The sequence below is a fragment of the Paroedura picta genome, chromosome 11 (genome assembly GCF_049243985.1).
Source record: "Paroedura picta isolate Pp20150507F chromosome 11, Ppicta_v3.0, whole genome shotgun sequence".
Lineage (NCBI taxonomy): Eukaryota > Metazoa > Chordata > Lepidosauria > Squamata > Gekkonidae > Paroedura > Paroedura picta.
The window spans coordinates 2,606,819-2,627,383 of NC_135379.1; the positions used below are offsets into that span (position 1 = coordinate 2,606,819).

A 20,565-nucleotide genomic window follows, 5' to 3' on the forward strand; every position below is an offset into this window, starting at 1 on the left:
AAGCAGGACGATGAAAAACTATGAGAGAAATCCTGCGCATGGCCCCCTCTCAGTGCGTTCCATCAGCCATTCACTTGGGCACGAAGAAGAATAGACTTCTGTCCGTCCTGAGTGACTCTCCAGAAAGAGAATCCTCTTCTGTGCTCCACACACAAATCCGGATTGTACGGGATGGCGAGAGTGAAGAGGCCGGAGCTTGGTGGGAGAAGAGGGCACATGTGGAATGCAGAAGAGCCCAGGTGTTTAGCCCCTGGAACACCCAGCGGAAATAAGAGAGTCGAGCAGCTGAGCAAGATCTCTCTTCCTTTTCGGCATTCCTCCTTCTTGCTATGATCCACTCCCAGCGAATACCCGGAGAGTCGCCCCACAGAGACTCCTGCAGCCAAACACGACCAAGGTAAGACGGGTTGGCCAAGCCCATGTTCTAGCGAGGATGGTTTTGTCTCCCCGGGGTTGTCTCTTTTAGAACATGTGAGCAGTTTGGGGGCACTGTTAGGGCAGGATGATGTAGATCAGGGGTAGTCAACCTGTGGTCCTCCAGATGTCCATGGACTACAATTCCCAGGAGCCCCTGCCAGCAAATGCTGGCAGGGGCTCATGGGAATTGTAGTCCATGGACATCTGGAGGACCACAGGTTGACTACCCCTGATGTAGATGACAAGAGTCACTGGGCTCGCTGTGGGTGGGCAGGTAGTTGTGAGTTCCTGCATTGTCCAGGGGGTTGGACTAGATGACCCTGGAGGATCCTTCCAACTCTAGGATTCTCAGAGATAATATCTAGGGATGGACATGATCCGGAAACAATGTGGTTGAGTTTGTGGATTGTAACATGCCTTGTTTTTGAACCACGGATCGTCACAAATTTTTAGCCATATGACCCAGTTCAGTCCATGAGGCTCGTGGCCTGGTAGAATGTGCTATTAACACCAACCTCACAGGAGATCTCTGGCCGGCTCTTGTCCATGTGCCTGCCAAGTTTGGAGACGATTGGATTGACGGGGTCCGAGTTACAGACCCCCCCCAAAGGTGTCCATCTCTAAGATATCGCTGGACTCTAATCCTGCCTTTCTATGGCAGACAAACAGGGCTGCCCTCTGGGATGACAATAGTTATCTGCTTTTGCGTGCAAAATTCTTCAGATAGAATGGCGCTTTTTCAAAAAACAACACCAGAAGTGAACACTGCAGCCTTGGCGGACATCGAAGCCCGGAGGGGAAGCGCTGGGTCATCTTGGGCCCTGATGCCACCGCGGAGGAACAATCTTGCGCACAGCTGGCTCCTCGAAATGATCTCCTATCGCTGCCCCTCGTGAAGGACTGCAGGCAGGCAGGCAGGCAAACAACCCGGGGCCCAGAAACCAGCTTTGACGCTCCTAAATAGAACTACAGCCTAAGAGGTTTCAAGGAAATCACAGGAATGGTGCCTTCTGTTTAAAGAGGGCTGGACGCCTGGAGAACAACCACCACAACAGGTGTCAAGTTTTTAATGCAGTAATCCGAATGCCAGAGCCTGTCAAAAGGCAGGCCATGGATACAAGAAGGGGAGGGTCAGGGTCAGGGTCAGGATGACAGCCCCTATGCCGGGGGAGGTGAAAAGGGGTTCTGCCGGTACTAAGGTTTGTCTGACAAGCATCTCCTCTCTTTTGCAATGGGAGGTCTAAAGCGGGGGTAATCAACCTGTGGTCCTCCATATGTTCATGGACTACAATTCCCATGGGCCCCTGCTGGCAGGGGCCCATGGGAATTGTAGTCCATGAACATATGGAGGACTGAACATATGACTACCCATGGTCTAAAGAAAGGGAGACAACGGAAGTGTCATTTTGGAAATTAATCTGCTGATGCCCTCATTGAATGGAGCAGGGGTCCCCATGGTGCCCCTCAATTATTTCAGAAAGTGGGTGGGGTTAGAGGAGAAGAGAAGAAAAAGAGAGGAGCTGTTTTTTTAACTCTCTGCTTTGCCCTACCCAGAGGAGTCTCAAAGCAGCTTGCAAACACCTTCCCCTTCTTCCCCGGCCCCACAACACACAGTTGGGGCTGAGAGAGCACTCAAAGAACTGCTGTGCGAGGACAGCTCTGAGAGGACTAGGACCAGCCAAGATTCAAGTGGGTAACCATGTTGGTCTGAAGCAGCAGGACACGTTTGGAGCCTTGAAGGTGCCCCTGGACTCTCAATTTGTTCTAGGACTGGCCAAGGTCACCCGGCTGGCTGCAGGTGGAGGAGGAGGGGTCTCCAGATTAGGATCTGCCGCTCTTAATCACCACCCCTGGGCCTGAAGGGCAAATGGAGTCAACCCGTTCCACCTGGCTCCGCCTCCTGCAGCAGCCATTGTGGTTGTGCCCATCACTGCAAAGGAGGCTGCAGGCTCAAAAAGGGGAAGGAGCCCTGGAATAAATGGGGGCAGGTATGAGAATATTTGCTGGAAGTCACACTGTGTATGCCTGGAAAGGGGTATGGTTGTTTAAGAAATGAGTAAAATGGACAGAGGGAGTGTGCAGGAGAGTTACCTCTCACATGAAACTGATAATGCAGGCTTGACGAGGCTGTTAGTTCTGTCGTGTTTCTCACAGCTGTTACTCGTGTTAGCTGAATGGAATCTCCATGTTCAGGGGCAGTCTACCTCAGAAAATGCGGAAGTCTAGGAAGGAGGGCTAGAGGAGGGTGGTCACTCCAGGCCATGCCCCCCTCCTGGGTTTTCAGAGGTACATGCTGCGCTCCTTTATGTATTTAAGCCCTGCCAGCGTTCAGGTGGGTAGCTGTGTTAGACCGAAATAGTAGAACAAAGTTTTGTTCCGAACTTGCACATGGACAAGAAAGCTCCTACCTTGAGTAAAACTTTGCTGGCCTTAAAGGTGCCACTGGACTCAAGCTTTGTTCTGCAGGACATGTTTGTGTGCACTCTCACAGGGGGGGCCAGTCTGTGGCTCTCCAGGTGTCCATGCACTACAATTCCCATGAGCCTCTGGTTAAATATTGATCTTCTAGTGTCTTCATTTGCACCCCGCCTTCCTCCTCAGTGGGGATACAAAGCAGCTCCTTTCTCTTCTCCTCCCTTTTATCCTAACAACAACCCTGAGAGGTAGGGTTAGGGTGTGGAAAAAGCCCTGTTTCTTTTTGCTGATGTAGACAAAAACAGCTACTCCCCTGGAATTCTTAAATCCCAGGATTTGGTTTTAAATGCTTATCCTCTGCTGGATCACATCCTGGAGCCTGAAAGCAGAAAAGCCCCCTGGAGACGGATGCCTGTGTTCCGACAACCTCCAGTTACATGTGTGTCATGCTCATGACTCATGTGCCGCATTATGCGCGATTATGCTCATTTTTCTCTGCCTAGCCATTTCTCCCCCATCGAGAAATACTAATTTCTTCTTTATTCCCCCCGCCTGCCTCTTTGTTCAGTTTCACTGTCTTGGTGCTGAACCAGTTTGAGGTCACCTTTAATGTTTAAATAAAATAGCCAATCCCGTGTCGTGGCTTTTTCTCCCAGGATGCATAACTGGGGTGGGGGGAGGAGAGAGACTCAAGTGCAAAATTAAGCAGAAGTCCCCTGGCACTTGAGCATGCACCTCGGCTGGGCACCCTCCGTGAAAGCAGCGGCGGCTGGAACGGAAAAGCCGCGCATCTGGAAGGTGGCGCAAAGTTCTGCTGGTTGCACACCGCCGACATCCCAGGACTCTGCCTCGAGGACTCCTTCTGGCGCAAAGGAAGCTCAGCCAAAGCTGTAGGAAGAAAAGAAGAAGGAGAGACAGAAATGTAGGCGGCTGTTCCCGGCAGAGAGCGCTTTATAAGGGCAAAACTTGGGAAACTTTTAATACCGGAGGGAGATGGGGGGGGGGGAGGTGGAATTGATGGTCCGGAAAGAGGTGGGAAACTGGTTGTGGTCTGGGTTGCCAGCTCCAGGTTGGGAAATTCCTGGAGATCTGGGGCTGGGCAAGATGGAGTTTGTGAAGGATCCCAATGGCACAGGACCCGCCCTCCAAAACGAGCTGTTTCCTCCGGAGGAAGTAATCTCTGCTTTTTGGGTTACTCTCGTCTCTCCGGGAAATCTCCCGGAGCCACCGGGAGGTCGGCAACCACGCCTCCCCCGGCGGACACGCGTCTTTCGGGGTGGGCGGCAAGGTGTGGGGACGAGGGGGGAAGGCGGGGCTCCCAAATCGGGCCCTCACCGGTCCACTCTAGCCACGGGAGCCGCCCAGGAGACCTCAGCCCCCCCCTCCCTCCTCGGACTTGCGGGGCCGCCCCTTGGAGACCCAGCCCGCCCGCTGGCCGCCGTCGCAGGGAGCGCTCGTTCGCAGCCCGCCCCGCCCGGGAGGCGCCCCGGGTTCAGACGCGTGCAGCAGGCGAGGAAACGGGGTCGTCGGAACGGGCCAGGTGAGCCTCTCCGGCTGTTGCGTTTCCCGGGAGGCTGGAGGAGGAAGGAGGTCGCCGGGAGGGCGGGCAGTTAGTACGGGAAGGACCCCCCCTCATTTCAGGCCCCCCCACTGTTGACGCGTGTGTGCGCGCAGGTCGGGATGGAAGGGACGCGTGTACAGTGGCGGCAGGTGAAGGGTGCGCGGTGTGTGACTCGGAAGGCGTCTCCTTCTGATCTTTGGCCACGATCCGGGAGAAGGAAGGTTGCCAGCTCCGGCTTTGGAAATCGCGGGAGGTTGGGGGGGGGGGGTTGTGGGGAGGGGGGAGGCTTCGGTGGGGCGTGACGCCAGAGAGGCCACCTGCCGAAGCGGCCACCGTTTTCTCCAGGGGAACTGCTCTCGGCTGCCTGGCGAGCAGGTGTAATCCCGGGAGGACTCCAGCCACCACCTGGAGGTTGGCAACCCTAGGAGAAGCAAAGCCTTTTCAATCCCCGTGGGTGGGAATTAAAAAGTGAAGTGGGTGCTGACCAGTCGCGGGGGGGGGGGGGAGGAATCTATCAGCGATGCTCAACTGTGCTATCCCACCCTGAGCCTGTATGGGAGGCTTTAGGATTGCCTTGTGTTGAATGGGTACAACTGTGTTTAGGATTGCAGCCTGTAAAACTTTCCGCAGAAGCCTGATCCTGTGCCGCCTTAGGTAGCTGTTGAGCTGCAGAGGCTGGCTGGAAAGTTGTCAGGTTTTGCCAAGTGCTCGGCTCAGCTGTTGGGTCGTAGCCCCCCCCGCTCCTGCAGGCAAGGCGCCCTCCGAGGGCATGGCGCATGGCTGAACATCCTGAACTTGTGGTAAACAAAGGGGTGCTTTGTGCACAAGGGGTATGTTTGTGCCCTGAAACATCATAATAAAGGAACCAGGTGTCTTTTCTGGTGCTCTTGCCATGGTGGGGTGAATAATATGGGGGGGGGGAGAAGATTGCACCCCCACCTCCAGGTAACACCACCTCCAGCAGTACCACGAAAAGAGCATTGCTTGGCAGGTGCAATTCCGGAGGTCTTTTCCCTGGTGGGGCTGCAGAGAGGGGGGTTATAAAGAACTGGGGGATTTTGTGTTGTGAGCGGAGCATCACCCACTTGTGATAAATGTTTTTTTTCTTCCCTCCCGATGGTTGCTGAGAAATGGTTGCGGTTTCCAGAAGAAACCAAAAGGGGGTGACAGAGAGCCACCAAGTGCAATTTCTCGGGATCGGTGCTGGTATCACTGTGTGGTTAAAATGCCATAGACGCTATGTTGGATTTATGGTGACCGTCTGAATGCACGCCCTCCACAATCTCCTGGGGTTGACAGGCTTGCTCGGGCCTTGTAGACCGAGGGCCGCAGCTTCCTTGACCGAGTCGATCCAGCTCATGTTTCATTCTGGGTATAAGCTTTTGTGTGCATTCACATTTCTCCAGCTTCCAGAAGAAGCGTGCATGCGCACACAAGTATATCGAGAAGTGCTCATGCACATGGAAGTTTAGACCCAGAGTGAAACTTTGTTGGCCTTAAAGACTTTGTTTCTGTCGCTTGAGACCAACACACGCCTTTGTCATTTTCCTAGCATTATTGTCATTTCTAATGACTCTTGTCTTCTCATAATGTGGCCCAAGTCTGATAGCTTCACCTTGTTCCTTTTGGCTTCTAGGAGGAGTTTGGGCCTGATTTGACTTGGAACCCACTGATTTGTCTTTTGGGTGGTCTGCGGCACCCGCCAAACTCTCCTCCCACTGCATGTTCCAAATGAATCAACTTCCTTCCCTTCAGCTTTCATTATTTCACACCATGGCATGAATTCATGGCTGCCCTTCCCTGTCCTTATCACGTCCCCCTCCCCAACCGTGTCTCCTGCGAATGGAAAAATCCCCGATTCTTCAGCCTTTCCTCAGCGGGAAGGTGCCCCGGCCCTCAAATCATCTTGGTTGACCTCTTCTGCCCTTTCTCCAGCTCTGCACCATCCTGCATCCTCCTTGCTTGGAGCATTGCAACGGTTCATGACTGCGCCAGTCAACGGCAGACGGGTGGCTGGAGGGACATGGAGGGGGGGGGAGCAGCTACAGGGATGGACCCTGGAATCCACACAGTTGAGGGATGTGCCTCCTCCCTCCCTCCCTCCCTTCCTTTCACTTCCTCCCTTGCTTCCTTGCTTCCTTCCCAGGGGAATATTATGATTACTTCCAGCCCAAATAATTGGTTGTTCACAACGGATGGGAAAGACAAACCAGATCCATGAAAAGAGGAGAAACAAACATGGTTCTGTAACCAGGACATTTTGGACAGTCTGATAAGCTGCAGAACAAGGTATCAAGGCTCCCTGCGTCACACCAACAAGCAGCCAGATAGTTCTGCCCCTGGGACTGAGTTACAACGAATCAGCACACGGTAAACCAACTCTTCTTCTCCTTCTCCTTCTCCTAAAATCGCAGCTATAAATGCACGTCGATGAGCTCCCAGCTGGCAGTAGCTGACCAGAAGAGAGATCTTGGATTCGTGGTGGAGAACTGACTGAAGATGTTGACTCAGTCTGTGGCTGGCATCAAAAAGGCAAATGGGGTGCCGGGGAGTCTTAGGAAGGGGACTAAAAACCAACCAGCCGGTCTCAAAATGATCCAACACGGCTTCTCTGATGTTCTGATGTTCTCTTAGCCCCAAGGGGTAGATGCAACACTCTGCCTGGGGCAGGGATACTCCATCTTCTTGGTGCTTGGGGAGCCACAGTGGGAGGGCTCTGGAGTTCTGGCCCTGCTGGTGGACCTCTGGATGGCCCCCAGGTTCTGGCCTCTGTGGGGCACAGAGTGTCGGACCGGGTGGGTTCCAGCATTGAGCCACAGCCTCTCACCGAAACAACTTGGTCAGCCCCATCAGGCAGAAGGACAGGATATAACACGAGTAAACAGATAAAACTAATAGGTTTCCTGAAATTGCTCAAGACGAGGGCTTTCGGTGGTTGCAGGACAAATTTCACAACTCCTCTTTGGATTTATAGTTCGTTTCCAAAAGGGAGAGTGGAAAGGAAGGACGTCAGCTGAGGTCTGTGTGCGTCCTGACAACTGGACCATTGTTTTAACAGCGTACAAACACTTGGAATCCAGGAATGGAAACAAAAAAAGGATTCAGAGCATGGAGCCGGCAGTTCCGCTGAGTTTGTTTGTCTGGTACGTGTCTGCATCTCCATACATATTGTGTCAGAACAAGGCCTTCGTGGATCCAGATCTTAACGCTTCGTCGTAACTGGCAGAACCGAACGCTGTGCGGAACATCTTCTCCCTGTCCTGTTCTCTTTTTAGTCCTCCCCAAGGAGACGAAAGAGTGTAAAGAACAGGCTGTTTCGTGGGCTCTTGATTTCTCACCACACCCCATTCAGTTGTGCATCAGCGAAGGACATATGGTCCAAAGGTGGCCAGCCAGCAGCTCTTGCTTGTCTGATATGGTTTGGTTGTCTCCCATGTTCTGGTGGGCATGTTGGGCCTTCACACACCTGCACATACATGGCTTATGTGCAGTTGGACATGAATAAAGGTCCAATATAGAAATACAAATGATGCAGAAACATCAGGAATCCATTCCTACCTTATAAAAAAATCACAAGTTTTTCAGCTTTTCCAAAGATGGTCCATGCGAATGTGTAATTTTTCTGTCTTTTGATAGAGTTCAAGGGGGTCGCCGTGTTGGTCTGAAGCAGCACAACAAAATCAGAGTCCAGGGGCACCTTTAAGCCCAACCAAGATTGATTCAAGGCGTGAGCTTTCAAGTGCAAGAAAGAGTTCATACACTCAAAAGCTCACACCTTGAGTAAATCTTTGTTGGTCTTAAAGGTGCCCCTGGACTCTGATTTTGTTTTGATAGAGTTCAGCCACTGAGGAAGGTGTCTTCAAAAACGGGTAGAAACCTAGGACCACGTTCTGGCTGTATTGCACATTATACGTTTGTTTTGAACTATATACAAGAATCATTCGAATATTTTCAGAATAAAATATATATTGGACTGTAATTGGCAAATCTTGTCTCGGTTTGTGCCCCCCCATAGGGTGGCAACCCTATAGGGACCCCAGGGCTGGGGTAACTCTGCATAGGCTCACTCTGTTTGTTTTCCAGAGCTTGTTCCAGGACAGAAAAATATTGGAGGGCAGCCACTGTGTTCTTAAAGCCTCACATCTCTTAAACTGTCAGATCTGCCGGTCTTTGTTTTGAGTTATCGCAGGCCTCCCCTCCCCTCTGGCCTCAGAGATGCACAGTTTGCCTGGAGGTCCAGCAACCCCAAGGAAAGTCCCTTGGATCCCACAGCTCTGCTGCTAATCTGCATGAAAAGAAAGATCTCTGAGGAGTCAGGGGGATCCCAATTGCTGCCCTGGTCTCACCTGGATTGCACCATTGTAGATCACACACGGTGTGAGTAGAATGGGATTGAGTCTCTGGAACTGGCCTTTATTTTAAAAAATTTCCTTGCTCATAGAAAGCATGGGCTGCAGCCTTCCTGCCCGGTGTGCTCATTTTCTGCATACGCCGTGTTTTTCACTGAGATCTGATTTCGGCTCTAGGTTCAGACGAGCAAGTTATTTTTCCTGCCGGATGTTTATCGCTGATCCCCAAAGACATAAAGTGATATTATCACTACTATGATATGATTTTATCCTCTCTCGGAAGCTAAGCAGGGCTGGCCCTGCCTAGTCTTGGATGGGAGACCTCCAAGGAACACCCGGGTCGAGATGTCCAAGCAAGCAAGGGCAGACCCTGCCTGAAGTCTCTTGCCTGGAAAACCTTGCAGGGCTTGCCCCATAAGTCAGCTGCGGCTTGACAATTAAATAAATAAATGAAGGTGTTTGTGTGTGTGCATTTTGTCCCTGAACTTTGGCCGTCGGTGCTTTTGAATACGACGGCTTAAGAAGCGCACTGCTGTTTTTATCTGATGCGTTGTCTACAACTTTACACAACGAGAGATTTGCTAATGCCGTATTGATCCGTTCCCTGCCCCTCTGTGTTGCTTGCAATCCTTGGGGGTCTCCTTCCACTGAAATAAATGCCCCCATCTGGGCGGGGGCCAGTGAAGACAGCGAACCTTTTCCATGGTGCTGCCAACCTGCAGGTGGTAGCTGGGTAGCCCCCATGATCATTTCCGGGCAACAGAGATCAGTTCCCCCTGGAGAAAAGGGCCTATTTGTAAGGGGGTCTCCCTGGCATTATACCCCATTAAAGGGCCTCCCTTCCCCAAACGCCACCCCCTTCAGGCTGCAGCCCCCAAATCTCCAGGTATTTCCTAAACAGGCGCTGGCAGCTCAACCTCAGTTCTGGACTAGATGGACCCTCCCTGGTCTGATCCCGCAGGGCTCCTCTGAGGCTCTGAGGAGGTGACTGTTCCCAAAGGGGGTGGGTGAGATCCAGGGGCTGGGCAGAGCGAAACCTTTTGATCCCCAAATGCGGGTGCAATCCCTGGGGCGTGAGCCCTTCCCCGCCACAACAATGGGGCCTTTTTGAAGAAGGTTGTTGAAAGGGTGCCTGGTGGTGCTTGGGGGTGGGAGCCCGCTGGTCCAGTTCCCGGAGAATGATGAATTGTTTTCTTTTCTTTCTGCTTGGGTCAGAGGTGAAGCCGCCAGCCACACTGTGAGGATCCTCTGTCCGGAGGGAAGGTCTGCAGAGAAGACCCACCCATTTTTTCCTGTCTGTGAAAGGTAGGGGAAGCTTTGCGCTAACCGCAGAAAGTCCTGCGTATGTCCCCGATTCCAGAAGGGGGGCTTTTGCCTTTCGGGTGTGATTTGTCAAACGTGTTTTCCCTGTTCTGCTTCATCCTGCTTGCTAGTTAACTGCATCACACCAGGGGAAACGTCTGAGATAAAAAGAGAACTGGGGAGGGGTCAATTCTGGGACCTTCAGCGTGGCCGGGTGTCCTCAGCTGTTGAGCAAGCCACTTGAATTTGGGTAGCTCGCCTATCGCCTTGTTAACACATCCGAGCAATGTTTATTTGGGGCTATTTTGGGACTCCCCTCCGCATGTTCCCCCCCCCCCCCTTGGTGTGCTGTCACGGCTCCCACCGACCCGCTTACAAAAGCACAAGTCTGTCAATGCAGCAGCCTTGCTTATTCAGGGTGGACGTTTGCTCCAAACTGTGATGCCTCCCTTGCAGTTGTTTGGATGGGCTGTCAAGGGGGCCTGGCCTTTGTCCCGCGCTGTCTTCTTGCAGCCCCTGCATCCTTATCGTGAAGCAGTAACACCCGACCCCCTTTAAATCGACTCCCAGGCCAAATTTGGAGATGGCAGGAGGGAGAGGGGGAGGGGGAGTGCCCCTCGCAGGAAGGATCTGCCCGCAATCCTGGGGTGAAATCCACAACATGCTTTGGACAAGCTGATTCCCCATTTAGGCTACCAAGCCGGGTAGGGAGATCCCTGCCCTTGAATTGCCTATCTGCGGGGTGGGGGGCAGGGAGCAAGGAACCAGGTAGAAGGCTGCGAGATTGACCCCACAGACCAGAAATCCCGGTGCAAAAAAAAGCCCTGTGTGATAAACTCAGAATCAAAAAGGTGTTTTACAAAGGTATCATATTCCAGCGCTTAGAAGAAATGCATGTAACTTTTATGGCTCTTAATTTCTTGTTTCTGATGTCACGCTGTTGTGACACCTGAAATTCTCACGAGTCTCATCCCGGTTCATTCCTGAATTGACGGGAGAAAAGCTCTTCATGTGAGCTGGGAAGACGGTTAGGGTTGTGGAGGATCCTTCCAGGAAGGCTTTCGACTGCACGGCTCCTTTATTTGGGCACCTCCCCGGGAGGGGTAGGGGGGAAGAAAAAAGTCTCCAGCTGGCGATGGTGAAGGGATTTAATGTTCAAGACAATATCACAAGGTTCAAAACAATTTCCAAACAGATCCCGAGGTCTAGTCCGTTTTCAGTATCTTCATCAGCTAACTAAACATGGCTGCCCATCTGGATTGATCTCCAAGGAACTACAGGCCAGAGTATGATCCTTCAAGAGTCAGACCGGACGAAGGGAGTTTGACTCTCGAAAGTTCATGCCCCAAATATCTTACTGGTCTTCCATGTTGTATGACAGATGCATGTTTTGCTGCCTTGGCAACGGGGTAGACTCATGGCCTGGATCAGAGCTCTCTGGCTCGTGCCCCCCCCCGGAACACTTTTGGGGTTTAGGAAGCAATCAGCAGGGTCACCCTTTAAAGCACCAAACAGAGAGAGCATCACTGCCAGACATCAGAACATCAGAGAAGCCATGTTGGATCTTGGCCCCTCCAGTCCATGGCCAAAGCCCAGGGGCCCTCCAGAGGTCCACCAGCAGGGCCAGGACTTCAGCTGCATCCCCACTGTTGCTCCCCAAGCACCAAGAAGAAGAGCTCCTGTTTTGTACCTGCTTCTTACTACCTGGAGGAGACTCAAAGCACCTTTCCCTTCCTCTCCCCACCACAGAACCCCTGTGAGGTCAGTGAGGCTGAGAGCTCTGAGAGAACTGTAACTGGTCCAAGGTCACCTAGCTAGCTGCACGTGGAGGAGGAGCAGGGAATCAAACTTGGCTCTGTAGATTAGAAGCCGCCGCTCTTAACCATGACGCCAAGCAGTGTGTGTGCACACGAAAACTCATCCCCAGGATAAAACTTTGTTGACCTCAAGGTGCCCCTGGACTTGAGCCTTGTTTAGCTGCTGTAGTCACCTCCCTCCCCCCCCCAAAAAAAAAATTCTAGAGCCACTAGGTGGAGCCTCCTGCTTTGCTGAGCCCCCCATCCTTGCTTAAAATCGACACAGAGGAAAACTTTGGAAGCAGATCAAATTGAACCCGAAGTGTCTCATGAGCATCGGGGAGACCCCAGAGAAAAGATCCGCAGTAGTGCATTGATGCATGGCAGACTAACCGTCAGCCCGGCCACCTTTTGAGAAGAAACCAGTGCTGGAGCAAACAGCAGCTTTGGAGGTTACAGAAAAGGAATTTCGAGCCCTTCTCTGTTCTGCTGCATCTCAGTGGCAGAGCCTCTGCTTGGCATGCAGAAGGTCCCAGGTTCAATCCCCGGCGCCTCCAGTTAAAAGGACCAGGCAGGAGGGGATGGGAAAGACCTTGGCCTGAGACCCTGGCTCAGTGGCAGAGCCTCTGCTTGGAAGGCAGAAGGTCCCAGGTTCAATCCCCAGCATCTCCAGTGAAAAGGACCAGGCAGGAGGGGATGGGAAAGACCTTGGCCTGAGATCCTGGCTCAGTGGCCGAGCCTCTGCTTTGCATGCAGAACGTCCCAGGTTCAATCCCCGGCGCCTCCAGTTAAAAGGACTACTTAGTAGGTTCAGTTGCCAACTCTGGGTTGGGAAATACCTGGACATTGTGGGGGTGGAGCCTGAGGAGGGAGGGGGCCGGGGTACAACACCATGGAGTATCCCCCCCCCCAAGGGAAAGGATCTCTGCCACCTGGAGATCAGTTCTAATTCTGGGCACTCTCCAGCCCTCACCTGGAGGTTGGCATTCCTAATAGGTAGTGAGAAAGACTTCCACCTGAGACCCCGCAGGGCTGCTCCCAGTCTGAGTGGACAATGCTGACCTGAGGGGCTCCCGGTTTGATTCCGTAGAAGGCATCTTTGTGTGTATTGAATTCAGGGAGTGATGTGGAACACTTTCCTGGGAGTAAGCCCCGTTGAATGAGATGGGACCTTTTTTCTGAGCAGGACCTATTTCGGATCGCCCCCTAAATCTCCTCTGCCAGTGTCTCGGGGCCAGCTCCGTCAGCCTCCCTTGCCCCTCGCTGCTTTGAAACTTTGAAAAAGTTTCCCTCTCTGATGATGCCCACGGTGTGGTCTCTAATGCCCTCCCATGTTCACGCTTTTCTCGCCCACAAGAATCATGTGCACACTTTTCTCTCACCTGCTGTTCATCGCCGGCAAACCCGTAGCCAAAGCACGAGAGCTGTGGCATGCTCTCCCATAGGCTGCCTCTGCCTCATGCCCCCTGGTGCTCCTTGGCTCTCACGGGCACCACGTTGGGGACCCCCGGGGCAGAGAACGCCAACCTCGATAGACCAGCGGTCTGGCTTCAGACAACGGCTGCTTCACGCGCTCCTGTGGCTGAATGAATCCTTGTCCTTTCTGGGGAGCTTTGCTGGCCGTCTCCTTCCCACCGCTGGACAATGGAGCGGCCTGTTCTTCTGTCCAGCGACTTCCGTTCTGCTCTGCAGGAAGGCATCCTGACCCCCGTGTCTCTTGCAAAGGATACAAATCCCCATTTCCTTTTGTCGCATCACCACACCGGTTGCAAAGGCCTGCCAGGGAAGAGGCAGTTCTCTGGATCCCCCATGCCTTTTTTTTATTTTATTTTTATTTCTTGGATGAGCTTGATGTGTCCAAGCAGGTGGGAAATGTGCTGTTACTTCCCCTTTTAGTCTGTCCTGTAAGGACAGTTTTGCCAACTGAGACTGCGGTTCATCAGCTCCACCAGCTGGCCACCACTGGGAGCATTCCTGGTGGGCATCAAGAAGCTGGCATTCCCCCTGTTGCTTGCACCCCAGCACCTGGGATTCAGAGGTACACTGCTTCTGAACAGGGAGGATCCATTGAAGTAGAGTGGCACTTTATTATCGGGGAGTGTCCCGCCGGGCTGGATTGTGCACCATTTTGCCTGGGGTGAATGAGTCCCTGCCCCCTCCCTCCCAGGGTGTCTGTTGTGGGGAGAGGAAGAGAAGGCAATGGTCAGCCGCTTGGAGATGCCTTTGGGTAGACAAAAGTGGATACAAAAAACCCAACTCTTCTTCTTTAACAACATATTCTGTGGCTGCTCGGGGGCGCAACCACAGCGTCGCAGATTCCTGGCACCTTTGCACACAACCCATGCGCTCCCTGATGCACACGCTTAACTGACCCATGGGTAGACAGCAAAGATCAGCTTCAGGGGTTAAGGGCCTGCAGTCGGGAAGACAATGGGCACATTATGGGATGGCCGCTCATTCTTCTGCGAGGGCTGGCACACGGCTGCATACAAGCGGGCAGAGCGGGAGAACCTGCTCTCCCCCTGATGTGGCCGCAGCGCGCCCAGCCGGCAAAGATTACCCTTTCAATGGCTTGATTGTGGCCTTGAGATAAAGACTCTCCTTGCCCTGGCTGGCTGTGGCCGTGCTGGGTAATCTGGACCTCAAACGGAGACGCCAGGCCGAAGGAGGCGAGGCGCATGAGAAGACTCAAAGCGGTTTTCCGCTCTCCCAAAGAGGAGAATTCTCCAGCAGCCACCGGCTCAGCTGCTGGTTGAGACTTTGTGGATCCGCAGATGGATTTTTGCAGTTCTCATCGGAGAGTGGCTGCGGAGGCTGCCGGAAAAGCAGATTTGCAGGAAGACAGTGTTGCTCGCCTGTGTCTCCAGACCCCGCCTGTCTGAATGCGACATCGAGAAAGCTGCGCGTTGTGGAAATTCGCACCCTGGATCGAAGGGTCCAGCTTGGAGTTCAAGCATCCCGGATGGGGAGGCCGAGTTGAGCAGAAGGACGGCTTTGTTCCAGATGTCCTGGGCGGGGAAAGCATGCTGGTAATTCAGGGGAGTGCACGGTCTGTTAAAAATGGGGGGGGGTGTTCTTGCTTTGAGGGCTTTTGATATGCTTCGTCATCGGGTGCTCTGAGAACAGCCTAGATTGGGAGGCTGTGACTCTCCAGATGTCCATGACTACAACAGTGTTGTTAGCCCTTGAAAGGAGGGGAAATGGAGAATCAAAGAACAGGGAGGGCATTTTAGGTAGCAAAGCCACACTGGGGTGCAAGGGTTAAGCCCCCCCCCCTGTGTCTGCTAAATGCCATCAATTTGCTTCCAATTTATGATGACCCCAGGAATGAACAGCCTCCAAAACATCTTCTTGAGAGCTGACATCGCATGGTGGCTAAATAGCAGCAGACTCTAATCTGGAGAACCGGGTTTGGTGCCCACTCCTCCTCCTCCTCCTCCTCCTCCTCCTCCTCCACACGCAGGTGGCTGGGTGGCCTTGGGCCTCAAGCTTGGTCCTTGCAGGATTCCTGCCACCCTCAGCTTTGCCTGACATTCTTGCCTCTTCCGGTCTCTCTCGCCGTCTCGTCCTGTGGCCCAAGTCCCGTAGTCTCCGTTTGCTCATTTTGGCCCCTCGGAGACAGTTCAGGCTTGATTTGATCTCCGTGTGGGAAGTGCCCTCAAGATGCTTCCGACGTTGGGCAACCAAAGGTCCTGTCGGTGACAGCCTCCCTGGGGGCTTGCAAACGGAGGCCACGGCTTCCTTGAACTTCTCCTCACCTCGACCTAAATCAAGGCTCCATGCCAACGACCAGGTGATGTCCGGAGACCCCTCCAGGTGCCAAATATCAGTTCCCCAAGAGAAAACGGCCACTTTGGAAGGTGGGCTCTTGGCCGTCCCAGCCATGGAAGCCCCTCCCCTCCCCAAACCCCGCCCCCTCGGGCTCCTCCCCCAAATCATCAGGCACTTCCTGACCCTGACCTGGCAGCCCTGCAGCAGTGGTTGAGCAGTGACTGCCCGTCAGAGCCCCACAATTCCCATCTTAGAGATGCCGGCCTCCAGATGGGGCCTGAGGACCCCCCAGAATCACAGCTCATCTCCAGGCTACAGAGATCAGTCCCCCTGCAGAAAAATGGATGTGTTGGTGGGGGGGGGTGTCTGTATGGCGTTCTACACAGAGATCCCTCCCTGCCCCCAAATCTTGCCCACTCCTGCCTCCTCCCCCAAAGACTCCAGGTCTTCCCCAGCCCAGAGCTGGCAACCCTATTGGATCTTGCCTGGTTGGATCCCAGGGTCACCAAGTGGGTTCCTTTCTGCAAGGAGATTCCCCGGATCGCAGCAGTCCTGTCTCCTCGTCCATCTTGCAGGCTTCTCCTCTGGCCCAGGATACAAAGCAGGCTCCAGCCAAGGAGAGACCCTTTCTCCCAAGGACTCTTTTCTGTCCCAGGTTTTTTGTTTCCACACTTATGAGGCAACAGAGGGACAGGCGCCCACGTCATCGAAGGACGCTGGTGGGAGAGGGACAAAGCGACTTCCCCCAAGTCTGCAAGGCTTTGGCTGGGGCAGGCCAAGGAATGTGGAGGGAGGAATGTCCAGAGGGGGGGGGGAGTCCACATTGTTCTTGCTCCCGATGAGTGGGAAGCCCTCGCCTGGGAGCCAAAACAAATATTTGCAGCGCAGGCCAAGACCGCTTGAAGGGGGAGGTGGCAGGATGGGTGTGAAGGTTCCAGATTCCCTGAGGTGTGCTAATGGCCAAGGAGGGTCATCTGCGCATGGAGCTCCACCAGCAAAGGAGGGAATCTCTGCTCGGCTTTCCTTCTGAAGTTCGTATCCCTGATTCTGTCTCCTGCTTTGTCCACATCTTCCTTTATTATTTCCCCAGGGAGTGGCAAAATATTCCAGAACGTCTTGGGCTGCTGAGTGATTTCTCATGCTACGCTCAGGCTGCACCCCGCTGGTCATGCAATACAAACCGCAAGTTTATCCGGGGACTCGTCCCCGTTCTCAGGGGCAAAAACAGCACACACGCTGGCTCTTTCGTCCAAAAAGGTGTCCGCATGTCTACGTAGGGCTCAGACTTTGTCCTCCTGCTTCAGATGAACGCCTAGCTGCACCTAGTCCGTCTTGAGCCTTCTCTTCCTCCGGGAAGCCAAGGGCATCTGATGTTTTTGTCCTCACAACAATCCTGTGAGGTAGATTAGACTGAGAGGCAGAGTGACGGAGCGAACATCGCCCAGGGATGTGGCAGGGTGGGGATTTGAGCTTGGGTCTCCCCAATTTGAGTCTGACATTCTGACTGCTACGGTTGCAGTTCCTTAGAATCATAGGGATAGGATTGTGAGTGTCCTGCAAAGTGCAGGGGGTTGGACTAGATGACCCAGGAGGTCCCTTCCAACTCGATTCTTCCAACCCTATCGTTCATCCACTGTCACCTGCCACCCCCTTGAACCTTCACAGAATCCTAGAATCATAGAGTGGGAAGGGACCTCCTGGGTCATCTAGTCCAACCCCCTGCACTAGGCAGGACACTCACAATTCCCAGCTCCCTGAGGTCCTTTAAAACAGAGATTAAAGCGAGGCCGTTATGCGCACCCATGCGCTTTTGCAGAGAGACGCAGGGGGCACAATTGCGTGGTTCTCGCCTTTGGCAAAAACTTGTCCATTCTAATTGCCCCTTAGCAACAGGCGAGGACCGAATTTCCCTGTTGCCGGTGGAAAATTAAAGGAGGCTTGAAACGGTGCCCGTTGGAAAGGATTGTTCATTTCCTGGCCTCCCCCCCCCCCAGCGCATTAAGACCGAACGGGCCAAGGGCTTCCAAAGCGACATGCCTTGCCTTTGACTCATTCCGCGGAGACCTCGGCTACACCTAGTTCCAGCTATTGAAAAGCGGACAGGTTTCCCCGTCTCACAGGAACTGACCCCGTCTGTTGCCAGTGGAAGCTGTGATGACATATAAGGGTTATTACCTATTCTTTGCTCTTAATAGCTTTTGAAAAAAAGATCGCTATCATTTTGCTGAGGCTGGAATTACAGTAGGCTGGGACCGACCCTGGGGAGATCGGGAGGAGAATGTAGGGAAAGGCAAGGGTTAGGTGGAGGAGAAATTAGCTGATGCTGGACTAGATGGACTACTAGACCCTCCCTGGCCAGATCCAGCAGGGCTCTTCTGACGTTCTTGTGAAGACTTCAGCTTCTCTGCCCTCTAGAGCAGGGGTAGTCAAACTGCGGCCCTCCAGATGTCCATGGGCTACAATTCCCAGGAGCCCCTGCCAGCGAATGCTGGCAGGGGCTCATGGGAATTGTAGTCCATGGACATCTGGAGGGCCGCAGTTTGACTACCCCTGCTCTAGAGGAACTGGTTGACTGGGTGAGATGGGAGGCTGGACGAGATGGACCCTCACTGGTCTGATCCTGCACAGCTCTTCTTAGGTTCTTATCAGGAGAAGGCTTCAGCCTCTCTGCTCCTTGGTTGTCCTTCCAGAAGAACTGGTTGGCGGCTGTGTGTGAGACAGGAGGCTGGACAAGATGGTCTTCTGGCCTGATCTATCAGGCTCTCCTGATGTTCTCCTGTCTTCTATTCTACATTCAAAGCAAACTTTGGAGGTAGTCCAGTTTCACCTTTGACTTTTATGACATGCAGGGATTTGAGCTGGTATTCCTCTAGTCCTGGGGGAACCCTTTAACCACTAGACTGCACTGCCAGACCCTCCCAAATCAAGCTCCACCAGCCGGTGAGTTCTGATGTGTATCTTTCTGTCACATCTCCTATTCCCTTGGTCTTTTGGGAATGTCAAGAATTGAACCTGGGCCCTTCTGGGTGCAAAGCGACGGACCATCATGTGCGGAACCAGCTAGGTAGGCAGGATACCAGAAGGCCCAGATCTTCCCGTGGTTTTGCCCCTCCATGGAGCAGTGCGGGGGAGTTGCCAGCATGGGGCAGGTGGCCCCAGCAAAAGTGAAAGGGAGGGTTTTGAAGAGAACTGCAGGTGGGGGCTTGACCCACCCCTTCCCTTCCTCTGTTCTTAGAGGCTCATTCATGAAAAATATGCCCTCTTCACTAAGGAAGGAAAAGCCAGCCATGAATTGGGGGCAGAATTCATTTCTGTGCAGAGGCTTTAATCTTTGTTTTCACAGCTGCCCTTTTTATTCTCTTCTGATTTCCCCCCCTCCCCCTTTGGGCAGGTTTTTAGACTGCTCATTCTCAGCCCTGGGGGGCCGTGGCCACAGCTGTTTTGCTGCACCTCCGATCTCAAAACGGAAGAGTCTTTCCGAGTGTATTATTGGGACTTTTGGTTAATCTAGCAGAGTTTGGCCCAAGCGTGAAAGTGTCATTCTGAGCAGTCAATAAATCTCCCCCAAAGTCTATTGCAAAAAAAGGTAAATTTAAGATTATTCACATAGATCCAGTTCACATTTAGGTTGCAGTCAGAAGGAGAGCGAGAACCCTACTCCCCATCCCAAAAGGCCAGCTTGCCCCGCGTCTGTGGGAGATGGAGGGCACGGTGTGCTCAGGAGAGACCTGCAGAGGCATGGAAGGCCATGTGGGCATCCAGCAGCATGTGCAGTCCATTTTAGTGACTGGTTGCTACCCATTTTGGTAACCGGATGCTAGTGGAATTCATTTACCTGTCCACACCAACCTGCTTGCGCCAGATGAACAAAGTGTGCTTGAGCCACCCTTGAGGGAAACCTGCCTTCTTCCGTTTTCGACCTCTTTGTCGTACTTCTGAATTGCTGTAGAGCGCTGCTTAAAACGTCCACAGTGTTTCCTACGATGCGACCCCCACCCCCCGCCGCCCCCAGCCCACTTTACCACAGGATCTTCCATAGACTTTTTTTTTTAATATTCTGATTGAGCACCGGGGGGGGGGGGATCAAGGCACCTCAATGCTGCCTCCACAGCCCCGAACTGCTCTTTCGGTTTAGTGCAATAGCTCTGTGGAGAAGGTTCAGAAAGAAGTCCGAGGAAAATCATGCAGGGAAAAAGGGGGCCACTGCTTGAAACAACCATAGCATTTCAGAGACGGCTCACTGTGTGGATTCCGCATCCAGTTTAAAATGACAAAGAGAGAAGAGGGATTTAGAGGGCAGATCCCAGGTTAAGACAAAGAAGAAGAAGAAGAAGAGCTGGGGTATTTTGTACCCTGCCTTTAAGTACCTGAAGGAGTCTCAAAGCGGCTTACAGTCACCTTCCCCTCCTCTCCCCACAACAGACACCCTGTGAGGAGGGTGGGGCTGAGAGAGCTCTGAGAGAACCGTGACTGGCCCAAGGTCACCCAGCTGGCTGCATGTGGAGGCAGTGGAGTGGGGAATCAAACCCAGTTCTCCATATTAGAAGCTGCTACTCTTAACCACACTGATCCTGCACTGGCTCTCATTTATCTCTATGTGCTCTTGGAGTGATGTAGTGTGTCCCTCCTCCCCCCCCCCAGTCCAGACATGCCCCCTTCAACAACTTTTGCATGTCTGAGCAGGCATCGCTGGAATCCTTCCTTGCTCCCGGGAACCGGTAACACCCGCCCCACCTCCTCCCATGTGCGCATCCAACCCTTCCTGCTCAGAGGCACCTAAAACCCCCCCTCCAGGAAGCCCCGGCCGCAGTCGCAGGGCATCACACTCCCTGTGCATCATCCACCTCGCCAGCTGGCTGCTTAGCCGATGGTCTGAGCGTCGGCAGAATTTTCCATCTCTCTCCCCAGAGCTGCTGGGGCCCCCGCTCACAGGACAAGGTACCGTACCGAAAGA

At 53.3% G+C, this 20,565-nt stretch overlaps 1 protein-coding gene across 7 annotated transcripts in view; it reads left to right on the plus strand.

The window, feature by feature from the left end:
• The first annotated feature begins 211 nt into the window (after positions 1–211).
• GJC2 (gap junction protein gamma 2) overlaps positions 212–20,565 on the plus strand; it is a 40,314-nt gene continuing 19,960 nt past the window's right edge. For 2 of the 7 annotated variants that reach the window (XM_077302653.1, XM_077302654.1), the window contains exon 1: positions 20,428–20,549. The gene's annotated coding sequence lies outside the window, so the exon portion shown is untranslated. Of the gene's footprint in view, positions 398–3,622; positions 3,755–4,320; positions 4,373–9,957; positions 10,048–14,511; positions 14,870–20,408; positions 20,550–20,565 lie in introns of those variants that run through there. The other 5 variants (XM_077302648.1, XM_077302649.1, XM_077302650.1 and 2 more) reach the window with 5 other exon arrangements.